The following is a 24,223-nucleotide window of genomic DNA, read 5'->3' on the forward strand; positions in this document are numbered from 1 at the left end:
TAATGAGGCCGGTGATGCTAATTAGCATTGGGCCATTGTCTATTACTATGTCAACAGGTGCTGAAAAGGAAGCAAACAAGAAATGAAAGGAAAAGGGGGAAAATAAGTGAGAAGAAAAGACGACAATATGAAAGTCTCAGGTTATGCAGTCGGGTTTGGGGGATAAAACAAAAAGATAAAAAAGAAGAGAAATGTGTCAACCGGCAGAGGGGGAAAGGTGTGTGCCGTATGTTGCCATAGATGCTGCCATGTCACATCACATCCTCTCCCACTCGCTATGACAGGTAAAAAACAAACACACACACACACACACACACACACACACACACAAACAAACACCAAGCATGCATAAAATATTCAAATATACAGTGTAAGCAGTGTGAGCTGATGTGTTAGCAGTCTCACAGAAACATGAGTTTGAAATAAATATGGGTCCCCTTGCTCATTAATTACTACTTTTTACTTACACAGTCAAAGTAAAAGAGACACACACACACACACACACAAGCACACTTGCATGCAATCAGGAAATTCAAACACAGTCGTGCAATCATGAAATAAGACATCTGTGCATGCAAACACACAATTCTCCTTATGATTATAGAGAGTCTGCCCGACACCAGCAAAATATGAAGCCAGGAAAACAATGACGACGAAGTGTCGCAGCACAGCAGGCAGGAGGACACATGTAAATGTACACTCTATTGATCTAAGCATGCTGACAACCTTGCAGCTGCACATGCAGAACAAAACACAATGCACAGGATAACACAAATCACAGGACTCGCCTAAGAGAAAGAATTGGCCGATTGCCGAATTGAGCAGCTCACTGCTTATTTCAGTGCTGTGGGTTCGCGTGTGTGTGTGAACGCATGATTGTGTGTTGCCTGCCTACTTATTTCTCCCGTGCTGTCTCAGCTGCCAAAGCTGTGTGGGGAGCGCTAACGTTGTGCGACCAGAAGAAGAAGAAGAAAAAAAAAAAAAGATTCTCCCTCTCTTCATACACATGCACATACATGCATGCAAACACGTACACACGCCCCGTCGCTCTCTTTTTCACACTCCCTCTCACACATCGCAGGCAAACACACGAGACCTATGTTCGCCCCTGCAAAAAATAGACTCGGGAAGAGGGTGTTAAAAAAAGAAAGGTGAGGTGTAGCAGATCAAAGGAGAGGAAAAATTAGCAATGTGAGTTCAACAAAAGGAATTATGGTAGACGAAAACACAGGAGTGAGAAGAGCAGGGAAACAGCTTGAGACAGAAATAATGAAAGAGCGTGAGTAAACAAGACAAAAATGGGATAAGTGAGAAATAAAAAAAAAAAAAGAGTTAATTCCCAGGAGGCAATTTGCCTCTCACCTGCCACGCGGCTCCTCTCACCTCCTGTCCTTCCTGTTTCTGTCTCTGTCTCTGTCTCTATGAGTGCTACTGACCCTGTCTCTCTTTTAACATCAGCAGAGAATGAAAGAAAAAACTGGTAAAAAAAAAAAAAAAAAAAAAAAAAAAAGAGGGAGGAAGGGTGGGAAACGGTTGACGTGTTAGCAGATGGTGCTGAGAGGTGGAGGGAGAAGAGGAGAGGCTGTCTAGCTGGTCAGACCATCGTCTCTCTCTCTCTCTCTCTCTCTCTCTCTCTCTCTCTCTCTCTCTCTCTCTCTCTCTCTCTCTCTCTCTCTCTCGGTGTGATAGATTCACCGGCCTGCTGCAACCAACTGGCCCAGAAAAAAATAACATCCGGACAGATAAATGGGCTCAACACGTGCACACACACGCGCACACACACACACACACACACACACACACACACACACACACACACACACACAAACAAACAAACATGTTAATCAACCACCTGTCTGTATTTGATAGTGCAGCAACTTTTAAGTGTGCACAGAGGTGGATGTGTATAAAGCTTCAGATTTCCTAAAGTGAAAATGCCCGCAAGGGAGCCACGGCGCAGAGAAGTCTTGTGTTTTTGTGTGTGTGGAAACTTTTTGTGTTCGAGTCTGTGCTTATTCATGCATATACTGTTGTGTGCACGCATGTGTGTTTCTGGATATGTGCATGTGTGGTTAGTGTCTGTGTGCTTAGCCTGCAGGCTTAAGGCCGGCCCTACAGTGAACTTCATGCACCAGTATAATTATTATTGAAGGACTTCAAGTCAACCCCCTTTGTGCTGCCAAAGGGCCACACGAGGCCAGCTTTGACCAGGTCGAGCTCTACTCTGGGTCTAAAATACTTTTCAGAAGCACCATATTATTGGTTCTGAGGCATCGTCTCTGTGAAGTTTAACGAGTAAACCCCCTGGTTAGCTCTGTCTGGCTCAATAACAGAAAGCAGTCTAATGAGTAAACCCTGGACTTGCCCCGTTAGCTCTGTAGTGTAAATGAGGTAAATAATTAACTGCCTTTAAATAGGCTAACTGCCCAGGCTAATGGGTCCTATCTCTTATCTCACTCCTGCACGATCCCTCAGACCACTAATGCTAATTCCTCTTTTAGAGAGTGTGTGTGCAACACAATTTAAGAGAAAACATCCACTCCAAAAAAAAAAAAAAAAAAAACTCGAGCACAGCTCTTAAAATGCAGCCTTCACACCTTTGACTGAAGTGCCATGTGAGTATACAGATACAAGAAGCTCCTGAAATATTCATGGGGATATATGGAATAGCTAAAGCAACACCAGTGCTCTATATTAAAGCAGTCTGTATAGATGGAAAGGTTCAGTTTAATTCAGACTGGAGGGAGAGACGTAGATTTGGGGTGCATGACTCACAACAACTGGAGTGAGTTTAGTATAAAAAAAACCCATCTGATAGGTTAACTGTTAATGTGCACTTTAATTGTCATAAACCACTTTGTTTACTGTCTTTAGGAGGAGTACAACATGTGAGGATGTATGGAAGATTTCTATCATGTGCATTTTGTACTTTAAAAATGATAAAAGACATCATTTCTTTGTGAAGGGAAAGTTTGAGGCTGACAAAAGGGAACCTTTGTCAAGCACAAACTCAGACATCGTTCACAGCTTCTGTGGCTAAATCCTCCCCTCTCCTTGTATATGTCCAACACACTGCTTAAAATCAGCTCGCATCCTTTCATCTAAAGCAGCGGACTGAAAGAGGGTGTGATGCGGCCTATAGGGTTAAGCTTCTCTCTTGCCGATCACATGAACCGTCTCCTGTCAGGAGGGATCAGATCCCACCTCAGACCTTTAGGACTTTCTAGAGTCTCACTCCTCTCTTGTCTTTTCTTTGTATGTCGAGGTTAGACATCGTCTGTCCATTTCGCTTCTTCTTATGTTGGAAAAAAATAGAAAAATTTGATTTGAAAATGGTGTGTACTGAGACAAACGATGGTTGGAAGGGAGAAGCTGCCTCAAGAGAAGAGGTTCAAGTTTCTTTATATTGTTCTCACAAACGAGGGGAAGATGGAGCACGAATTAGGGTTATTAGGTGTACTAGGCTTAATCACCGCCATCTTGTCGGAGGGGTTTGAAATGCCCCCGTGACCCTGAGACATGTGAGGAAATAGTTCCTGGTGAAGACGATGTCCTTACCAGCCTGAAGAATGGGTTAGACTCGTTTATACGAGGGTGGATCAATAAGTTCTGAGACTGCTCCTGTTGCGTGCGAACGATGCAAAGCATCATGACGTGCACGGAGTGGGAGGGAAGTTTAACCTCAGTGAGTAAGTGTTAAAAATGTTGTCGCTTGATCATCATCAATTCCTGAGTTGCACATGTTTTGGCCATGACCACAGAGCACACATCAAATTTGATATCAAACTCTGGAAATCAGCCACGGAGATCCTTGAAATGCTTCAGGAAGCCTACGCCAATGACGCAAAGAGAAAGGGAGAGATGTTTTAAGTGACATTCCCATTTCCAAAGGGCAGAACTTCACTGTCCAAAGCCCAAAAAGGTGAGGTGAGGTCAGGTCAGGCGCGCAACCAAGTGGTTTTTGTTTGACGTTCACGAAGCTCTGCACCATGAATTTGTCCTCCACGGTCAAACTGTCAACACAGAGTTCTACTGTGATGTTGTGAGGTGTCTCAGGAAAAACTTTCACCTGAACTGTGGCGCTTTTGGTTCTCCCAACGTGACAACGTGCTCGTTCACAGCGCATTGAAAACACACAAGTTTGGGGGGAGCTTAGTGCGAACCGACCTCTGGCTGCTTCATTGTCTAAAATAGTTTAGCATGTCGACATACACAACAACCTGTATTGTATATTATCAGTCTCTGTGTTCCGGCAAAAACACACAGTTAAAATGTTAAAATAACAACAGGCAGCATTATGCAAAGTCTGGCACCTCAGGATTCTGCAAATACGTGTGTCTGACTGTGTCTGGCTGTGTAAAAGTGTTAAAACATAATGTTTTAAATGCGGCACTCAGCAGCTTATAAACATGCAGTTTAGCAGAACGGCTCGGAGTCAGAATGTTTTCTCAACTGTTCAAGCGACACAGAAGCATTGTGTAAACAAACGTATTTGTAATATGAAGAATGTAATTATAACTAATGGTTTGAGGCCAAAAGAAGACACTGCAGTAATCACTCACCATTACCTGAACCTATGCAAGTTGCTCTATTACTAATTGTTCAGCTCACCTCAAATCGAGTTACACTGTCAGTTATTTTGACTTGCATTTTTGAAAAATTATCTCAGCTCTGGGAACAGCAATTAATGTCATTTTCCATTATAGTGTCATAGAAATACTCCTGGTAATCAGTTTAAATTCCTGCTATGTCTCGCAACATAATTCAGTGTGTTATTGTTACAGTTTTAGAACACCGGCAGCTGGAAACTTACGCCAAACCTCCCAACACACAATTATCTGTGTAGCGTGCAGTATGTGTGGTGTGTGCATGTGTCTGAGTGGGTGCAAGTGTGAAAAAACAAAACCAGTTTTTACTGGCAGAGCTCACAGTTCTCAAACAACATTACATCCAACATCTGGAAATAAAAGTTTTCTTCTTGAACTTAACTAAAAACCCAAACACCAAAAATGGTAGAAAAATGGTCATTTACGCTCAAGTTTACAGTTTCAACTTTTTATTTTGTCTGTGCAATGCCTTAGGGTTTAGCTGATTTCCAGACTATGTAACTATAACAGTGTTTTGAAATGCACAATAGTTCAGAGTTGAATTTTAGATGGTGAAATGTAAATGCGAGTGATATTTAAAGATGCTCAAAATCCCATGGTGAAAACTTGTGATCACGTGTATAACACGTTTACCACATATGATAACATTTGGAAAAGATGTGGAAAAGTTTGCACATGGGAGTGTGCATGGGCCTCACACATTACACCAGGAAAATGTTCCAAAACCACATTTCACATGAGCACAATCACATGTGCCATGTGGTCACGTGATCATGAGTTTTTGCACGTGTTTTTTCTGGAAGGGATGTATAGGAAAATTGAAGAAACACATACATTATGTTATGTTTAATTTAAAAAAAAAAATCCAGTTCAAATTCAAACGTGTTTTGGGAAGAGTTTTCATCCAGTTCTAGCAATGTAATTATTCATAAATGGGATCACGTGTTGTTTGGGGATACGTCAGAAATCCTATTTTCTATGAGTTTATCAAAGTTTATTTCTTTTCTTTTTTTTGTATTCTTTTCATTGTATTACAGTATGCCTTGTCATTAAAGCTAAATAACTGTTTGCAGAATTGACAGTATTTAGCAAATATTTTGGCACATCAGATATTTCCAACTGAGCTTAAGTTTGACCCCCATCATTTTTTTTAATGTTTTAAGTGTGGTGTGTGTGTGTGTGTGTGTGTGTGTGTGTGTGTGTGTGTGTGTGTGTGTGTGTGTGTGTGTGCGCGTGCGTGCGCATAATTGAAACTATACTTAATTGTTTGAGCGCACAGACACACAGAGTCCAGCTCCAGACCATATATAGTGTCGACTAACGGTGAAGCACCAGCTGATGATGTCACAGGCCATCACCCCCTAACAAAAATAATGTGTGCTACATTATTTCTTTGCTTTCATCGTTCTGTTTTCTCATTCTTTGAAGGGAATCATATTATGGAGAAGCAAAGACAAGAATAACACCCGAGATACGCACTTTGACAAAGTGCTTCTGGCATATTGGGGTGATTTTTTTTTTTTTTTTTTTTTTTTAGGAGGAGTTAGAGGCAGTGATATGATATGGCATTAATGCTAAACATGTTTTTTTAAATGTTAAAATCGAGACAGAAATCAGTCAGGAGTGAAATGAAGCACAGCTCCTGACATTTTGACAGCTGACTGAGCAGTGAGTCAGAATTTCTATAGCAATCACTACAGTGCACTAAGAAAACAAAAAAACACAATCCAAAGTTACAGTAATGTGATCAGTCGCCAGCTAAATCCCCTTCATGCAGGTTGTACCCTGACTCTTCGTAAAAACATGAAGCACTGCCTGAGAAAATTCTGTAGGTTCAAGTGTTGCAGCAAATATCCATTACTAAGATGGTTTAAAGATGGAAAAAACAATGAATCAGGCTATGAGCAGGATTTTCCACTGTGTGTGTGTGTGTGTGTGTGTGTGTGTGTGTGTGTGTGTGTGTGTGTGTGTGTGTGTGTGTGTGTGTCTTCTGCTGGGCCATGGCTGGCAGACATCCTGAGGAAGGCCAGTTGCTGATAAGGCCTTCAGGCAGGGAAAAGACTGTTTATACGTTGAAACAGACGCCCACAGAACTGACCACAGTGCACACCTCACTGCTCAAGTGGAAATGATCTGAACTATCTTGAGCTGTGTCTGTGTGTGTGCAAAAGAGCGAGAATGAGTGAGCAACAATCTTTAAAGACAGAGCGCTGCAGTTTGAAGTCCATCACCACCACCACCGTTTGCTGGTGTGTTGGCCTGCGAGGGAAACATAGTGAGAATAGGAAGAGAATACAGAAAATAATGCGCCCTGTCTTCCACTTTTCCTCTGAAACAACAGGGATAGTGCCGTTCCTTCATCATTTCTCATCCTGCAGGTCCATCTGTACTTTACATGTCGATCAGATTGGTATTACCAGACCCAAATTCACTTCATGAATAGATAAAGTCTGGTCACACACTTTTGGACCTCCGGTTGTTTCATCCTAATGGGTGTAGAACTCGGGTGAATTTTGAAACTATTGAAACAGCCATTAACCAATTGGTATTGACCTCCGTATTACGTCATTTGTGCGATGAAACTAACCGAGCTGTAAATAACAAAGACCCCAAACAACTCAATCAATTTTGTTTCTTGCTGGTTCAATGCACATTAAATGGAGATGACGATGTGCATCAGCCATCAAGAAATTTAATCTGGGCATTGTTTGAGCTTGCACGTTTCCATCAGGTGTGATACAACGCAACCAGAGCTCGATCACAATATGATCAGCTCTCATTGATTTTGGAGGAGGCACTCTTTCTTATTGTCTGTCTCCCTCCCTAAATGAAATCTGTATTTATTTATCATCCAGTGTCGCTTAGTTTTACTCTCTCAGACTTTCTAAGAAGGTGACCTGGTTTGGAAGGACAAAGGAAAAAAAAGTGTATTGAAAAAAACAAAAGCGGAAAAAGAAGTCGAGAAAAGACAGAGAGAAGAAGGGAGAGACCGAGTTTTATCATTAAGTGTGGGTGAAGTATGGCTGAGCAATAATGGGATTGCTCTTCCCACAGACAGACTCTTCCTGAAGGGCTGACCTCCGCTGACCTGTGGGGGGGAAACAGTCTACAGGCTTGGCTCTAATACCATGAATTATCAGTACATACAAGAAACCACAGCCAGAGAGCACAGAGGGAACACAGAACATAGAATAGTTTATGTATCTGTTAGTTTATCTATGTTTTACAGCATTTGTAGAAGAACAGTAAATCTTGCATTTCTCTCTCCGTTGGCATCTAGCTGCGTGTGTTCCCAGACCCGGATTTAGCACTGAAGGATAAACAATGACCAGCGCTGAAAGACAATGTGTCTCGACTTGCAGTCTTTTAGTGGAGAGTTGCAAACTATGCATGTAAACAAATGCAGTGATATACAAGCAGCAACGGGAAGTAGTCGAGGTTGGCCCTGTGGTGGATAAACAGTCCCTGCTGCAGGCAACATTAACACATGAAGATAGTAAAACAGACCAAAAATACAAAGCTGTCTAAAATAGAGATTGATTTACTAAATGTTCATCACGTAAGATGGACAGAAACCAACAGCTGCTCAGAGGGACGGAAATCAATCTTAAGAGCATAACACTCAAAACGATGAATACAGATCAGTTAGACACACAGAAAATGTGTTATATTTTTAACCTGAATTTTATTCCCATTGTATATATATTTTGACAATTTGTCATGATAATATGTTACTCACCATCTGTGGTACATCCAAATTGAACAAAATATGTTGTTTGTCGTTGCCCTCCAGAATGTTACGCACACGTTACACTGTCTAACAATATGGTGTCATTATGTCAACAAGAATCAGAATATTGTGATTATCAGGATATAATACTGAAGTATTTTGTGAAACTTTAGGCTTGTACCCTTTTCCTGATTGTTATTGGTCTCTCCAGAATCCATGTTACCCAAATTTCGACCATAAAATAGGTTTGGACAGTTTGATGATATGTATGCTACAAGATGATATAAATTTGTTAACTGTCTACTGCTTTGCCAGAGATTTACTGTTTATATTGTGGTAGCTTTTATTATAACATGTTTGTATCTATAAGTCTCTTTTAATAAGTGTGGATAAACATGTATTTAATCTGTTTTTTTCTTACATTTTGTCAATAATTTAAAACCTCTGGTTGATCAGCAGCAACCAGTTTCTCAATTCATTTCCCAAGAAACATACAACTATATTACTGTTTTATTATACTGATACTAGACAGAGGTGGTGAGTAAAATTTTTATCATGGCCACTCATAATGGACAAAAAGGGCCGGAAACACAAAGCCTCTAGATTAAAAGTCCAAGTGGGAAGGAAAAGAAATCGCATGAATGAAATTACACTTCATAAAACTGTCGTTTGTCGCCCCTAAATACTTTTACATTTATCCAAATATCTCCAGGCACGTGTGAGCTCACCTTGTGCCACACTGTACAAGTGGAAAACAGCGGTGTTAGCCAGGAGGCTGCCTCAACACAAGCAATTTGTTGAGTCTGACGGGAAGCTACATGGGGTCGCGACCTTGTCTGAACAATTCCCAAGAATCCCTCCTTACATAAGTAAGGGTCTGAGGAGGGGGTGATGCGTTGTGGGTCAGAGGTGTGTTGATGCTAAAAGGGTTAAATCTATTCGGTCGGTCTTCATGCTGTGAGAGTAATGCGTTAGATAGTGGGAAGATTTGAGAACAAAATATTTACGATTAAAGTCGAAAGGCCTCACGGAAACCAAATGTGACTCTTAATCACACAGTAAAGGGGCTAAAAGATTGTAAAGACTAATATAATTTTCTTCAACATGTACTCCTCTCACAGCCTGTAATACTCCTACTTCAGATCCTTGAGTACTGCTCACACAAAGCAGAGCCATTTCCATCTGCCCTAAGGGAATCCTTTTTGTGAATGTAATGTTTTCCTTTGAGTTAAAAATGAAAACCACAAGATAACATGAACATAAATCTTTATAATTTAAACAAAATGCTTTGAATTATTAAAAAGTGGGGCCACATGTTGGGGATGACTTTGGGGATTTGTATAATTGCTGATAACAATGGACATAATTTCTTTGGGTAAATAAACTGTCTTTTGTGGGAATTTGTTCCTGGTCTGGTTCCAGTTGCATGCAAACAAAAACAATGTGGACTCAGGCGTTTTACTCCTACTTGCTGTTTTTTTTTTTTATCGTGAAGGGGAGAGGAGAGGAGAAATTTTTAGTAAAGCTCAGAAAATACGAAAAAGAAGAATAAAGGGGGCAATACTGGCGACTAAGTTTGCTGAGCTTCCTACTATGTACTTTAAGGGCTCAAGTTTGGCTCAGAGCCCCTTTTTGCGTGTCACACCTACACCCTATATCTTTCCTGACACTCTCCCAGCTTCCCTATCTTAAAATGCCAAAAGTGTCAAACCAATCTGGAAGATGAAGTGCAACCAAAGAGAAGAGGTTTGTTTATTGGCATTGTAGAGCAACAGCTGCCTTCGGCTATGATACAGCGAGTCAGGGTTGAACCCTTTCATTTCTTCAGTCTCCCCCTTTCACCACCTGTAGTCTTGCTTTCCTCGCCTTTTTCATTATCTGTCTCACCACAATGGGAAGCACACTAAATACAGAGGAGGGCTGCAGGCAGAAGGACTGCACAAAGCACAGCAGCAAGGGACTGGACAGGGGTGAGGAGCGAGGCCCGCCGGTTTTACTGCAATAGACGAGGCAATGCAGTCTTTTGCTGGCCTTTCTTTATGTATGGGGGGATTTCAATGGTGCAAATAAAACTGTCACTTTCTTCTTTTATAAGCAGTGTGACAGGGTTATGATGGAATATGAGCGTGTTTAGGAAGCTTAGAGTAAAGGGAAAGGGAGAATGGAAAAGGAATTTCAAATAGCTGGGGAAACATGAGGGGCTGAGGGAGCAGAGAACAAACAAGTCCAAAACTCATTAGCTTATAAGCTGTGTTGCACCATCCACTTTTATTCCACCACCTCAACGGGTGTGTAAAATACTCCATAAAAGAGGCAGACAGTCAATGGTACAAATACAAATCATTCTCTTCCTCTGAATTTATTAGTGGCCGAGCCAACTAGCAGGTACCAAGTTTGCTAGAGATCAGAGAGGTGTTTCCTTACTCAGTAACTTTATGAAATGATGCCCAATATTTAGAACAAAAATAGCAGCAGGGAGAGACGATAGTGATGGGAAACTAGTGGCCAGGCAATTAGCCAAGGTTGAGAAAAGGGAACGGGAGAATCGGGAGATATCAAACTGCTGAAAGAGAAAGTAAAGAGGAAACACAAGGAGCTCGACGAGAAGAGAAATTAATCAAGCCTGGAAAGGAAATGAAACCACATACAGGGACAAGAAGAGGCAATGAGAGACAGACAAGATGGAGATGAAGGGCTGTTGATTATTGGACATGCCTGTAAAGCACAGATTGGACTCATTGCGACAACATGACTTTTAATTTTCTTCCCCTTTCACTGCCAGCTGAGATAAAACATTAATTTGGGTGTCAGCGTGGTATATTTCATTTTCTAGAGGATTTCGGGAGAGTTTTTGAATGCAGTTTTTTTTTTTTTATTAATTTCGAAGGGGTGTGCTGCTTCCCTCCACTTTTGTCTTTCTGATCACGTCCATCCAAAGTTTTTAAAGTGCGTTTGTTCTTGAGCTGTAAGCATTTTCAGCGTGGTCCCGACCAACCCTCGCTCAGCCCCGCTGCAAACTGTAGCTACTTTATTTTCATAATGACAGCCCTGTAGTTCGCTTTCCTCGGTGTCACTGGGGAGATGCTGCGAATGCTGCAGCATCCATCTGTTTGTCTGTTCGCTGCCATAAGTGCCCGAGTGAGTGGATACAGTTTTTAAAAAAATGCACACCACCATAAATAAACACAAAGAGCAGTTTGAAAATCTTCAGTACAAATGACATAAATACACACACACACACACACACACACACACACACACACACGCACACGCACGCACACGTTTGAGGATCTGGGTCATTTTTAGTTGAACAATAAGGACATAATTTCAGCCTCTCCATCCCATCGCTGCATCAAAAAAACTCATCGACCCCAAATTGATCAAAACAGTACGTCCTCTGAGGGTACCTGCTTCTCTGGAGCTAAACCCCCTCCTCAACTCACCTCATTCTGTCTCTCGCTGTCTAATAGAAGTCATCTATCTCCGCAGCACCCATGGGGGGGGGGGGAACTGGGAATAACATAAGTAACATGAAATTCCTACTAGACCAAAAAACCAAAGGCTTTATCCCTTCTTAAAGACACACACAGAGAGAAAGGGAGGTAGATGATGCTGAAGTAAAGACGTCTGCATGCTTATTTGGAAAACTGCCAACACTCCCTTGTTTCTGATGCCAAAGCAAATATTTCACAGCAGAGGCAAGGGCCTGAGACAATGGCTCGTAAGTTTGTGTGGCCATGAACGTGCCAGGCTCTCTTAGCAAAGCATGCCTGATATACATACATATCCTGTCAGATAAAGGTTGTGGAGTTGATGTAAACTGACCACAGCAAAACATGTGTAATGGCAAGAGGAATGCTGTTGATATGCAATCATGTTTACTCTGACAATATATCAGGAGATAAGATAAAGGGCCATATATTTGTATCTCTGTGTCTAAATTTATAATAGATGGAACTTATCACTGTGAGGAAATTGATTCACTGCAGCAGAATGCAAATGCAAACAAGCAGATAGAGTTATGGACTGTGAGCAACTGCTTTTTATTTTATTCCGGAAAGTTTTCTCAATAATATTTCCACCGTAGTCCTCAGAATAGACACATGTGAATATCCTGGCAAAAATATGTTTTAATTGTTGATAGATGTCCTCTATAAGCCAGAGAGACGCAATTATCAGAGATGTGGCAAATTCAAAGTAATACAGTGGTGGAAACTGGGAGAAAGACACATCACAGCAATTGCAGAATAAAAAAAATAAAAAAAATGCTTCACAAATATAAATGTGATCTGAATACAAACAGTGAAACAAGTTTTATTTGCTTTAATTCCACTCCTACTGTTCACATGCGCTATTCCCAAATCAGGTTCAGCGTAAGTGAAAAGCCGCAGTTTATTTAATCCTGATGTGAAGCTTCAGCAGCTCATGTTGGACAAAATGTTTATCTATTAAAGTTGTGCCTTGTTCATGCAAAAGTATGTCAGCGTCACGTTTTGCCTTGCCCAGGCGTGAAAAGTAAGTTACCTCAGGTTTGGCCACAAAACACATGTGATTACTGGATCAGGGTTTGGCACAAAACCATCAAAACTCAGGATGAAACTGCCGACTGAAAGAGTAAAAATCTTACAGAAAGACTCCCTTTGTTAAATACTGTTGGGACTGTTTACCATCTGCAGTCACTTCTCAACAAGTGCGTCAAGGACAGCCTGAAAACATAATTGGTGCAGAAAAAAAACCCACATTACTCAAAGTAATTAATCCTGCTTTGACATGTTATATTTGTCTCCCTAAGGAGGATTTATAGTCTTGTTTTTTATATTTCGATTTTTTTTTTTTTTTTTTAATTTTATTTAAACAAGCATTCTCTGCATTAAACATTTAGTATATAAAAGTACTCGTATTTTTAGATTTACCTGTAAATCAGAGATTATCTTCATCAGATAATCTTGTTTTTCTGGTGTTTTTATCTATGGATTTTGGCATGTATCTGTTCTGACTCTACGGAGACACTGAGCCAATCCATCCATCCAGTATCTATAACCGCTTTATCCTGAACAGGGTCACGGAGGGCTGGAGCCTATCCCAGCTCACTATGGGCGAAGGCAGGGTTACACCCTGGACAGATCGCCAGTCCATCACAGGGCCAACACACAGAGACGGACAGAAACAGAGACCATTCACGCTCTCATTCACACCTAAAGGCAATTTGTAGAATCAGCAATGAACCTGACGTGCATGTCTTTGGATGGTGGGAGGGAGCCAGAGAACCTGGAGAGAACCCACGCGAGCATACGGAGAACACACTGAGCCAATTTCTATTCTTATTTTCTGTTAATGATCCATTTTCTGAATGTTTCTGTGATATTTTGTTTTAAAGCAGCGCCGATGTAACGCTGGTTTGTTTTCGTAATTGCTGGATTTAAAAATCTCAATTTACTGACTAAATGGGGACATCATCCAAGGGTCTCACTTTCTTCTAAATTATGTCAATTTAGGAATTTAATTGTGCATGTCCGCTGGGGGATATTTGCAAGAATATCATTTTTGAGAATGTAAACAGATTTCAGACCAGCAACCCTTTTGTGATTTAACATCCACCTAGAAACTCTAACTTCATGTGTTAAAAATAAGTTTTACTCCTCTCCCCTTCTCAGTCTTTCTTTCCTAATGGGCGAAAAAAAATAAAAAAAGATTAGAAAATCTTTCCCGACTCTGGCTTTGAAGTGCTATTTTTCCTCACCTCGTTAACCAACTCCCACTTGTTTTAATCACCAGCCCGTTTCTGCTTCGCCATGAGCGAAATCAAAAATCTGAAAATAAAACATCTCAGTCTGTGTCACATAGCGTGAAATATGATAATGTGTGTAGGGAAAAGTTTTCTCGGGGGAAAATTGATTTTCCACTTGGTTGCGACTGTGGCACGATCCATCACTTTTGCATCTTGCCGAACTGAGATGAAGAAAGTCGGAGAGCCATGGCTGCATTAGTTGTATCTCAAATTATTTAATGGGGAGTATATGTCTTTTAGGTTATTTCACGTATATTTTCTTTTCGCTTTAGAGGTGTTGGAGAAGAATAAACATCTTTTTTTTTTTGTTTTAAAAGAAGTTTATTTATTTATTAGTCGTAGCAATACCTTTGTCGCCTGGGTTTGTGGATTTGTGCGTTTCGGACTAAAGCTGATGATGGATGGACAGCAGGTGTACAACTGCACTCTTTCATTACTAACACAGCCCGAGGGGCAGGTGTTAGTAAGAGCCCTGGAAAAACAACTATCAAATACCAAGGCCAATGGCAGAAAGATTTACATATTACGACAACGGAAACTGTATTCGATTCAGGATGATTGATGAAGTTGTCAAAAATCAGAGAGATGGAAACCATTAAATGGTTTAGAAAATGTAGCCAAACAGCAGCCATATGCTGTGTGTTTATCTGAGCGTGTTTCTATCTATTCGAGACAGATCTCTACTTTTAAATTGATAGATAAAACAAAAGATTAGGGCAACTGTTACGATAAAGTGTCCCTTATTCTGCCATCGTCACTCTTCTTCAGGTCCAACAGGAGGTCTCCAGTGATGCTACAGCCACTTGTCGGACATTTAAAAGACAGAAAACTGTATAAAATCCTATTTTTATAAGGAATAAGTAAATGATTACAACTGTAACTTGAATAGCAGATGGAACTGAAGTAACAAATTTAAATTAATTAACTTTCAAAATTCCCCTTCTGTTTAACATAACTAGAGCTCTGAATGTGGAGCACTTTGCAGATGTTTCACCAGATTTCTTAGATAAGTTCAAAATTCTGATAGGAAGCACATTTGTGCATAAAAAAAAAAATTAATGCAAAAGAGACAAATCCCATCAAGTGTGGATGTGAAGTAGAGAATCAATTGGCCCACAAATGACATATCTCACATACTGCAGCTTGTAACTCATTTAAGAGCTAAAACATTTATTTTGTCTTGAAACTACAAAGTAAACACAGCCGTATTCGATTCAGGATGATTGATGAAGTTGTCAAAAAGCAGAGGGATTGAAACCATTAAATGATTTTGGAAAATGTAGCCAAACAGCAGCCAGAAGCTGTGTGTTTATCTGAGCATGTATCTATATTTGAGACAGATCTCTACTTTTAGATAAAACATAAAATTAGGGCAACTGTTACGATAAAGTGTGTCATACAGGTATTTGCATTTGTTTTGCCAGATCAGACCTCCTCTAAATGGGTGGGTATAGACTTTGCTGGATTTACTTTTTCACCATATTCTTAATTTTACTGAGCATGACTTCCATCATCATTTATATTTAACCCATTCCACCCTAGTGGCTGTATCTGGTATAAAATCAGAACCAGCCACATATTTCGAAGGTAGTCAAGCATGACACATTTTGAAGAGGCTGCCCTGTTGCCCTGTACTACTGACTGAAATGAATGCAGATGAATATACAATCAGTGTTTACCGACTCGTTGTTTTTCCTTCAGTTTTTGAAATCTCTTGGTGATAAGTATATAGCAAATGTATTCTATTTCAGAATTCCCACAACTATTTCTTATCCATAGAGACCAACGTTGTTGATTTTGGCCTTGCTGTTTTGCAGCTGTCATTGACTGAATTTAGCAATGTGTTTTTGGGGGGTGGGGGGGTGGAAATGTGAAAAAGAGCCTTGGGCTAAAAGGGTTAAGTGTGGTCAGACTGGATTTTGCCTGGTAAAATCCACTTGCACGGTTTGGATAAAAGTAGGCCAGAGAGAAAATTGCATGCATGGCTTGAGTCGTAAAAATTAACTAGGGGACCTTGCATGGCTGGTCGGTAAAGAACCGCAGTATAGGTTGTAGATTATACTGCGTCCTTACTGCTATTATTCTCTGTCACTGGTCTTGTACTCACTACAGCGAAGTAGTATCATCCTGCAATCTAATTATAGGATATAAACAAAACAATATCTGTCTGACGGGTTGGATGCTGAACAGCCTCACTGGGTGAATTTGCAACTGTAAGCAGATCCGTCTCAGCTAAATCTTCATAGAAATTAATGCAGAGAAAAATCTGTGCCAACCCTTCTTTTTCCTTTTTTTTTTTTTTTTTTTTAAATGTAATTGGTGTCACACATACCAAAATTAAACGTGCACACTGTGCCACCACCTGGTACCAGATTCACTGCCTTATATCACCTGAATACTGATTAGCTTGATGAAGAAAAAAAACAAAAACATAACATTGTTTACTAACCCTGTTCTCATAATACAGCCCATCAACCCAGTTCCCTTGATATTTGACTAATACATTTAAGGCTTTTAATCTTCATTCTTGCCCTGCTACATGTACATGTCGTAGTGTTTCCCTGTCTGTATTATATATTACAGTGCATAATAATGTGTTGCTCTGAAGTATTACACCACTGATATTGTTTTGCAGGGCGGCATCCTCCTTTAAACTGCTTTAGAATAACAGAAATGTATTATTATAGTGATGTCTCCTTGTATTAAATTCAATTCCTGCACTGAACAGCACCTTTCCATATATTTTTTTGTAAGCAGCTGCGTTTGGAGACCTCCAAACCAGCTTCCTAGTCTCGACATGAACGGAGGTCCAATCAGCCTGAGTAAATGAAAACACCTGTGTGGCTCTGCGGGGTCTTTAATTGGGTCACACGTGTGGCACAGGTGCTGCATGTTCAGATGATTGCTGGCTCAGACTAAACATGAGGAAAGGGCGACAACTGCAAGATACCGGTTTGGACTAAAACTTTGCCAGTCCTTCCACAGACACGCAAAACAAGAAGCATTTCTCCCAACCCACAGCTCGCAGGCACTGTCAGCTCACTTACACTTCCAGTCTGATGCTATTGTCTTCTCTTTGTCTGACTGCCTCCTTCTGTGCCTCCTGCTCTCCTCTCTCCCTGTGCTTTTTTTGTTTTTTTTTCCCCTTTCAAAGCTCAATACCTAGTGTGGAGTGCCTTTTTTTCCCTCTATTTCCACAGGCAGGCAGTGAAATCACTCACTTCATCTTATAATTATTGTTTTGGTATTTCTTACTCATTGGATTTTACAAAGGTGCACAGTATTGCAAGGACATAGTGCAGCTATACCACTGGGAGGCCCAATTTACCCGTGTTCAGGTTGACTAAGCTTCTGCCCAATTTATCTCCTGGTCGCAGCAACAAGGGGAGAATGGAAATATTGATCAGTGCCTTCCTAACCGCAGTGGGTCAGACAGCTGGTACAAAGTTCAGTCAAACGTAACTCGTATTAGTATCAAAAAGTTTGGAGGATGTTCAAAGTCTTCTTATGGTTTGTTTAATTTCTGTAAACAAGGACACAACACTAGTGGAGAGAGGCTCTTAACAGGATAGACAAGGGAGCAAAACACCATAATTCAGTGCACTAATCTCAGCTTGATTCTAGTTTAAGGTCTCATAGAGGTCAGTCGGTAAAATAACCTTCATTCATGATCCCTGAGCAGATCATATGTGAATTTCATGTTAATGAAGATGAAGGACCGAGCCATTAATTCCAAGGGCAGCTTTTATTCTCGCTGTAAACCAAAAAGAAAGGCACACAGATAGTCGGACTGAGAGACGAGGAAGGGAGTATTCCCTCAACACGGCAGAGATATCAAGTGAAATCCGTCTCCTACTCAACTCCTTACCCTCTCCCACTCTTTCCTACAAGACGGAGAGAAAAAGAAAAAAAAAAAAAAGGTTGCCAAGGTCACTTTTGTTCTCCTTTTCTCCCTCTTTCTCAGTCTCTTTAGTACGTACACACACAATCATATCAATGTATATTCTCAGAGGACGGAGGATAGACGTGATTTCTGCTGAATATGGAAGTACTGCTTAATTATTCACTGCAGTGGTCATGTGACTGCTACATACACATACACTTACAGAGGCTCATCATGATTTCATGACGTTTTGTTACACAAATGAAGGAGTCATGTCAGACAGATGGTATGGACGTTAATGCTGACTGGCATGTTGGAAATCCTTATGGTAATATCAAAAAGATATTAGGATATAGTCCAAAATCAATATATACAGTGATATGATAGTACAGTTAAGACAACCTCTGGGGTCAGTTTACAGACCAATCTTACCGTTATGCTTCCTGTCTGATGCTAATGTGTTGCTAAAACAACATTCTGAGTAACTGGACTATAATTGACTCTATTTCTTTTACTGTTGAGGATGACTCTATATGTTTATTAAATTCATATTTTGCTGTGGTAGAAGACTGGCTCTTGGGATAGCACTTGTTGTTGTTGTTGTTGTTTTTTGTGGGTCCATCACTTTGGTTCCAAATATCTCTGCAACTATTCACCCACATTGCCAAGAATCGTATACTCATATTTATGGTCCTCAGAGGACAAATCCTGAATTTTGTGGAGCCCTGAGTTTCCCTCAAGCATCTCCATGAAGTTGACATTTGTCGTGTTTCGTGAAATTTTTCTCCGCCCACCTTTTGCTCACAGCTTCAGTCTTTGCTGTGATTATAGTCTGGAAACTGTGTTGCCATGAAGATTTCGTGAGCCACTCTAAAATATAAACCAATCAGTGACCAGTGGGGTTGGCTAAGTGCAATGGCGATAAAGTGTTTTGAAATGTAGTTCCAACATTGTTGGTGGTAGAGCGAGATGAAGGGATTCGAACGGTTGTAGCAGTGCTTACAATTGAAGCCAAAGTTTGCAATCATCATTTAATGACACGTTGGTGCACTCTGCTCACATGTGGGGCGGGTCTGTGTTGTTTACAGCTCGGCGAGTTCTGGAGAACAACACACACCATATGGTCGTCAATGGCCATTGGCTCTAATCGTTTCAAAATGAACCCGGGGTCTACGCCCATTAGGATGCAACAACTGGAAACAATCCTCAATGGACCGTGGCCGGACACTATCCATTCAAGAAGTAGATTTGAGTTTGGTAATATGTGGCTAAAACCCAACTATTGGATGGATTGTTGTGGAATTTGGTACAGACGTCCATTGTGCTGAAAGAGAATAAATTCCACTGACCTCAGTAGTCAACCAGCTTTTGCTCTAGAGGCACCATGAGGTTGAAATGTATCGTCTTTTAGTGAAATGTCTCAAAGACTATGGCATGATTGCCGTGATGTTTGGTACATGCGTGGATGTTTCCTTCAGGTTAAAATACAGTCAGTAATCATTAGGTCAAAATCAAATTGATCAGTTCTTTGGTTTATTAATCAAATGTCGAGTTTTACTTTCTCATCACCAAGACCCAAACACAAGCTTGTAAACTCTGCTCATAGCCCTCTGTTTTTTTTTAATCACAAGCGTCACTCCTAAATCTGAATCACTTTTTACATTTAATACCATCAAAGTGTATTTTTGGCAAGATTTCTTAAATAATTTGAGGGAGAAGAAATAGATGGATAGAAGTAGAGGAATTACACGTGGACAGATAAATAGAGATATGACAGAAACATAAACAATAACGACACAAAAAGAGAAAACAAAAGTTGAAGGGCTTAAATGTTGTCAGTGTCAAATTATCTATCTTACCGTCAGGATAAATATAGCTCGGTTCTGTTGGAATATAAACACGTGAGTACATATGCGCGCACACCACACACGCATTAATGACCTGAAGAACACACACAGCAGACAGTACAATCACAAAGCAGAGGACGTTCAAGTACAAACCACAAGAGCAAAGGTTAAAGGTCAATGCAAAGATGGTTGCAGATGATGAGCCAAAAATGATAAGCTACTTACACACACGCACATATTTTGAAGGTTGCGGAAAACTTTGTACTGCAGTTTAATAACAAAGACGAGAACGACGAGAACGCTTAATAAATCTCAGACTGTTCCCCACATGCCCCGTTTTTTATTCTCCATCTGAAGAAAAAGACAAAAGCTTCTTTCATTCTTTCCCACCAAACCTCGACTCCTTAGATTTCCATATTAGCCAGCCGAGAGAGAGCAGACAGGGAGGGAAGATTACTTCTCCTGAATCGTTTTGTTTCCAAAGCTACCCAAATTACCAGCTTCTTCAAATAGAATTGAACTGCTCTCTGGTGAGATGAAATGTGTGTATTTAGGTCCACAGCAGGACAAAGGGAGGAGATTTAAAAGTGATACACACACACACACACACACACATTGACACCAGTCAAAACAACAGCACATGTACGCACACAGACAACCAGCTTCTTTTGGTTCATCGTATACTGTGTTTAACTGCAAATTGAACCCAAACTGAGGGTTGAGGCGAAGATTCACCCACTTCTCACGTGGTCGCAGCCCTGCTTCTTGCACCGCTGGTGAATTTCGCGGGAATCCTGCATCACTGGCTGTAAAACGTTAGCCTCTTTGATGTCCCTCATAGTTTTCTGAAGGTCTGCTTTGTACCCTGGAGCTGAATGTGTCATCAGCTGTTCTCTTGTCAGTTGTTGGAAGATTTGAATTTGGGCAAACAGGCTGCAGCTTTCTTGGAAGTGGAGTGAGTCTGGTAGGGTGAGACGTCTGTGAGTTAACCACAAATACCCCCACATATCAAAGACAATATTTATTGACTTGATATTTCTGGAGAGAAAAATGGGGGTTTCCCCTTCACTTCAATTGCAATCGGAGATTTGTTGGCGCCAGCATCTAGTGGCCATTTATGGAACTACAACTTAAGGCTCCAGCAGACTATACAAGAGGCCATGCAGCAAATTTATAGAGTGGAATATCCTGGAGATAAACTAAACAGAAGGTAAGCATTAGATTTTTGGGAGATTATTTTCTAAATTAGACGACAGTTTGTGTTCAGGGATACTCTTTGGCGGAGTGATATTACAGTGTTCATTCGCTGGGTGTTCAGGACATGATTTAAAACATTAGCATTTCCCCGAATGCCTAAATTAATTCTTAGATGGGCAGAGATTATATTTAATTTAGTTAAAACATGCCATTTTGGAACGTTTCAATGAAGACATAACAATACATAAAATCGGGCTATGAATAAAAACCATAACATGATACCCATCACAGTCGTGAAATGTATACACACTGTATATATTTATTAAACAGAAGTTTGTGATGAATATGTCGATTGTCATAAATGCCTAAAACCTTTTCAGTGTGATTGAATTTTAACTCCAAGAATGTCAAATAAAACATACTTTTAAGTGTTGACTTTTAACAATGAAAGAGTTCACATTAAAACAGCTCAAGGTAAAAGTTGAATTTGATCTTCATTTGTATTTTACCTTCCACTAGAGTTCAGGTTTAATGCCTAAAAAGGGTTAAAACCTTGCATGGTCTGACATGTACACTCAAATAGAGTTGATTTGAACTCACAGAGAGTTTATTCCAAAGACCAGAATTTTCTGTGCCCTAAAACTGGATTTCTAAGAACTTGAAAAGATGTTCCAGTCACATCAGGACACGGGCACTAGGTCTCGCAAGTGCACATCACGGACAATGACGGCTCGAAAACCCACATGGAGAGAACTTAATATGGTTTGGCCTGAAGGGAGCTCATTTAACAACGCCGATTTCATTTGGGCAGCACAGAGGTCTCTGAAACAAAAGTCTGGCTGGCTGACCCGAGGCAGACGCACGGCTCAGAGGCAGCTTTGATGTTTATAAAAGATACATGAAAGAAGGGGGAAATGGTATCTGTTCATTTCAGTGCATTGATTTTTTTTTTTAATTTGTGTGCTTCCTCAAAGAGCAAATTAAGACTGGGTTATGATCCATAACACATTTTATTGATCCCTTTTGTGCTTGTTAGTGCCAACATAGAGAGGATAACAGACAGGGACACAATGTACCTGCTTTAGCTGTGGTAACCCACACTGAAACACAAATTTTCATGTGCAAGGAAAGCACAATTTTTACAATTTAAATCAAAGAGTCCTGGCGGCAGAGAAGAAAAACTGATGAAGTCGTATTGCTTTCCAAAAAGAGGCAGTAGCAGAAGGCACTGGAATAGGAAAAGAACAGGCATTGGTCTGTGAAAACCTGGCTGAATCCAGGCAACCCTCTGTGCTGGCTCGGAGCACAGTTTTGTTTTGGCGTGCGCTTCCCGATTTGATCGGCGTTTGCTCAGCGATATTTTGCAATACCAAAGACCAAAGTGATTCAAGTTAGCAAAAATAATTTTATTTCTGACTGATCCTGATTCAATTATTCCAGCATTAATTTAATGTGAATGAAGCTGTCAAGAGTTCAGGACAAAAAGTGAAAAAATGTGAAAGAAAGTGGTCATTTTAAAATATTTTGTTGTAATTTCATAATTTATAAATCAGGGAAGGATTTTGATGAACTTGTAGGATTTATTCTCATATAGGGAGATATACATTGGGTGTTGTCCAGTCCAACCACAGCCTTCTACTGTTTGTTAATGGGACAGATGTACTGGTGCTGTTGGGATTACGGTTCCTATCTGCAGCCTGGTTGTTCAGGAAGGACAGAGCTTTACTTATTTCCTGAAACAGCACTGAACCAGTAACCTGCTATACGATTTAACCACAGAAGTGTATTCTGGGTGGTTTTCCGTTTGTCGAAGAGGGCTGCAGTAAGCTCATGATCATATGGTTCAGTCAAGAGGAACCACAAACAGGAAACCGGCAGAACAAGGGGATTGTGGGAGCTGGTCACCTCAGTGGGATTCCCCTGCTCTTCAAAGGACCATAACTGCATGTGCGCACACTCCATCTTTATCTCTCTCCTCAGTAGATGGAATAAAGCCATGTTTGTTTTCTGCCTCTCTTATTTTAGCTTCTGAGTGTACGCTTGGCTCCGATTTCTCACTGCTTTATGCTTCAGCTCTCCGTCTCCTTCTGCTCCCCACTCACACTACTGAGGCCTAAAAACCATGACAACTTCTCCTTCTCTCATTCCTCCTTAGAACCAGACTACTGACCAGGGAAATACATGGTTTGGCTGTCAGCCTGTCAGTGTTGGAAAAGCAACTTCGAAATTACAACTTTTCAAAGTAGTAAAAATAAAGAAAAACTTCCTCCAGCTGCGAGGGCTAAGACCCAGCATTGAGTGTCTTTTCTGAGAACACAGAAGTCAAAGGAGACTAAGTTTCAAAGCGGTGTAGCAATAAAAAGCATTTGAATAAATTATATCCTAAAATGACAGTAGTGTCACAGCTCACAGTGGCACTGCGTTAACCAAATTTTAAATCAAGCTTCACAGCAAGAAATTAATTGATTAATCACTTGGCTTATAAAATGTCAAGCAATGATAAATGCCCATCACCTCCCCGTAGCCCAGAGCGATATCTTCCAATCATTTTGTGCAACCAGTATTTAATTTATGATACAAAATATAGAAGCCAGCTAATCTTAAAAAAAGCTTAAGAGTCTGTACCATGAAAATTACTCCGCATTTTTACTCTAATAAGGACTTTCGTTACCTCCCAGTCGGAAAGAAATAGTTGTGCATTGAAGAAAATATTTTCTGTGTGCTTGAGTGTTAAGATTCAAACGCCCGTGAGATCGTGGTTTCAACGTGGGAAGCCATTGTACACCGTACGCTTGGCGTTCAAGTGGTTAAGTCGTGAGACCGTCATTACTAGGCAACGGCAACATGGACGGCATCGACAAGCCACAGAGGCTAACAATTAAGCAAGCGAACAGGGAGATAATGTAATGCAGGAGATACAAAGGCACGGACGGAAAGGGCCGAATATCAACATTTATGATGACAAACTCTACATGACTAAAATTACAATATATTAGCTAACATCCCCCCAAAAAATGTGCCTCCATGGCCTTCCTGGTGAATGTTACAAGAGGGGGCCGTTCATGTGGACTTTTCCTCGTGTACACGGAAAATAAGTAATGTGGAGGAAGTTACAACAGTTTTAACGTCCTCTCCGCGGCATCAACTGCTGCCAGACAGTGACCACAAGTT

General features: G+C 40.6%; 1 protein-coding gene across 4 annotated transcripts in view; it reads right to left on the reverse strand.

Moving 5' to 3' along the window:
• kank4 (KN motif and ankyrin repeat domains 4) overlaps positions 1-24,223 on the reverse strand; it is a 73,231-nt gene that overhangs the window by 28,146 nt on the left and 20,862 nt on the right. Inside the window, exon 1 of one of the 4 annotated variants that reach the window (XM_069153155.1) lies at positions 1,363-1,381. The exons of the other annotated variants lie outside the window; for them this stretch is intronic. The gene's annotated coding sequence lies outside the window, so the exon portion shown is untranslated. Of the gene's footprint in view, positions 1-1,362; positions 1,382-24,223 lie in introns of those variants that run through there. 4 annotated transcript variants of the gene reach the window in all.

This window comes from Embiotoca jacksoni, unplaced genomic scaffold, assembly GCF_022577435.1.
Source record: "Embiotoca jacksoni isolate LCO1_2020_lvr unplaced genomic scaffold, fEmbJac1.0.p SCAF_19, whole genome shotgun sequence".
NCBI classification, from domain to species: domain Eukaryota; kingdom Metazoa; phylum Chordata; class Actinopteri; family Embiotocidae; genus Embiotoca; species Embiotoca jacksoni.